This window comes from Crocuta crocuta, unplaced genomic scaffold (assembly GCF_008692635.1).
Source record: "Crocuta crocuta isolate KB4526 unplaced genomic scaffold, BGI_CrCroc_1.0 scaffold1171, whole genome shotgun sequence".
Lineage (NCBI taxonomy): Eukaryota > Metazoa > Chordata > Mammalia > Carnivora > Hyaenidae > Crocuta > Crocuta crocuta.
Genome location: NW_027530879.1, coordinates 111026 through 113578, shown reverse-complemented (window position 1 = coordinate 113578; position 2553 = coordinate 111026).

Genomic DNA, 2553 nt, shown 5'->3' with positions numbered 1-2553 from the left:
TTGCTGCCAAATCACCCCAGGCTGAAAACTACTGGGCTACATTCTATCTGTTTTTGGAAAAAAGGCGTCTTGATTGTCATCCGGTGGTTTCCATCATGGCTGAAGCTGTGAATGAGCGCAGGGGTGAAATGTCAGAGGTGCTTATTTGAGTTTTAGAAAATTTTCACTGGTGTCTGTTGAAAGAGAAAGAATTTTACAAATGTGCATGCGTGGGGGTGCCGGGGTGGCTCAATCGGTTTGGTGTTCGACTTTGGCTCAGGTCATGATCTCGTGGTTTGTGAGTTCGAGCCCCACATCAGGTTCTGTGCTGACAGCTTGGAGCCTAGAGCCTGCTTTCGATTCTGTGTCTCCCTCTTTCTCTGCCTCCCCCGCTCGCTGTCTCTCTCTCTCTCAAAAATAAATAAACATTAAACAAAAATTCTTTAATGTGCATGCATGTGTGTTGTGTGTGTGAGAGAGAGAGAGAGAAAGACAGAGAGAGAGAGAGGGAGAGAGAGAAAGAGAGACCCTCAATATCTACTTTTTAAAGAGCTTGCAAAGGTCTCGTGATTCAGTGTTTTTTGGTGCGTGTGCCAGAGCATGAAAAAATAAATATTCATTGAATGAAATATTCATTGAAGTCAAGTTTGCTTTTTCTATTTACCTTTAGATATTAGAACAGGAATTGAGAAATGCTGTGGATTACCAGGATAAAGGGCTGCCGACTGATNAGAGCACGTAGGAAGGGCCAAATAAAACTGGTGACTACAAACGAGTGATAAAGGAAATTGAGAAGATGGTTTTAGAAATGACTTTCATTTAAAGAATTACTGGAATATGAAATGAGGAACNACCTACGCGAAAGTCGGACGCTTAACCGACTAAGCCACCCAGGCGCCCCCAGGTGCAAATAATTCTGCAAGGTGCCAGCATAGAATCATACTCCTCTAGCTGGGAGAGGCCCATCGTCGTTAAGGACGTGAGCTCTTGCAACAGACTGCCTGGCGTTGAATCCCAGCTCTACGACTTATTAGCCATGTAGACTTGAGCATGTCACTTCCTTTCTCTGTGCCTCAGTGCCCTCATTTATAAAATGGGAGGCATAATGGCAGTACCTCCCTTATAAGGTCGTCGTGTGGATTAAGTAAGTTCGAACATGCAGAGCAGTTACAACTAATTCGTTCTATTTAGAAAAGGGTAGCTTAAATCCTACATCGGAAATGTTAGCTATTATTAATCAAGGTTCGAAGGGACTGTGCACATGTGTGGGTGTGGATTGTAGAGGCAATAATGGCAAAACACAATGGTTTATTATTTTATATCACTTTTACAGCACTAGCATATTTGTGTCTCAAACCAGCTTTATGATACAAGGTTTTAAAAAGTTCCCATTTCATAGATACAGGAATGGAGATTCAACAGAAGAGTCCAACACTTTACCTAAGGTGTCAGAACCGATGAGTCGTAGAGTCGGAATACAAAACCAGGCATTCTGACCTCCATGCTGCGCCTCGCTCTTCTCTCTCTTTACACTTGGCTCCCCATTGGTGGCTAACGCTGGGTGCTGGAAGAATGACAGTAAAGCACAAGGGAAGCAGAGCAGAAGGAGGCCTGGTGTCCCTCGGGCGAGGGCTATCAGGGAGGGCTTGCTGGAAGACAGGGCATCAATCTAAATCCTTTCTTTCCCTCCCCCAGAGAGCTCTGTAATCCATCCATTTAATTCCAACCCTCCTTCTACATCTTGTATCTTCTCTTACCTGGATTTCTATCTTCTGACTGGTCAGTCCCTGCTCTGCATGCAGTCATAATGATTATTCTAAGAAACAAAATCTGATCATGTCTCTCCACTCGCTATCTCTCCGCTCATCCCTTTTAGTGACTTGTCATCCCCTCCGGAGCCAGCCAACCTCCTCCAGGACAATTCTAGTTCTTCAGTTCTNTCCAGGCCTGCCTCTACCCACTACCCATATTTCATGCTCCCTCCATGATGAAATATATTTCAACCACAACCTGCTCCCCATCGTATGTCATAAGGGAGATGCAAATTACAACAGCAGCGAGATAGCGCCACACACCTGTTAGAACGGCCAAAATCTGAAACGCTGACAGCACCAATTGATGGTGAAGATGGGGAGCTGGTGGGATGCAAAATGGTGTCATCACTTTGCAAGACAGCATCTTGGTTTTCTGCAAAACGAAACATATTCCGACCACCTGAGTCAGTCACTGCACTCCTTGGTCGTTACCCAAAAGAAGTTGACAACGCATCTACACAAAATCCTGCACCGGCTATTTGTAACAGCTTTCCTCGTAATTGCCAAAACTTGGAAGCAATCAAGATGTCCTCCAGGAAGCAAATGGATAAATAAACTGTGGTCTGACCGGGTACGGAATATAGGCATAGCCTTAGAGATACTAGAGCAGTGTAAGAACGCGAGTATTGCAATAAAATGAGTCAAGTAAATTTTTTTGGATTCCCAGGGCATAGAAGAGTGATGTTTACACTGTAGTGTAGTGTGTTAAATGTGAAATAGCATTCTATCTAAAAATAACCCAAGGTACATAACTTAATTA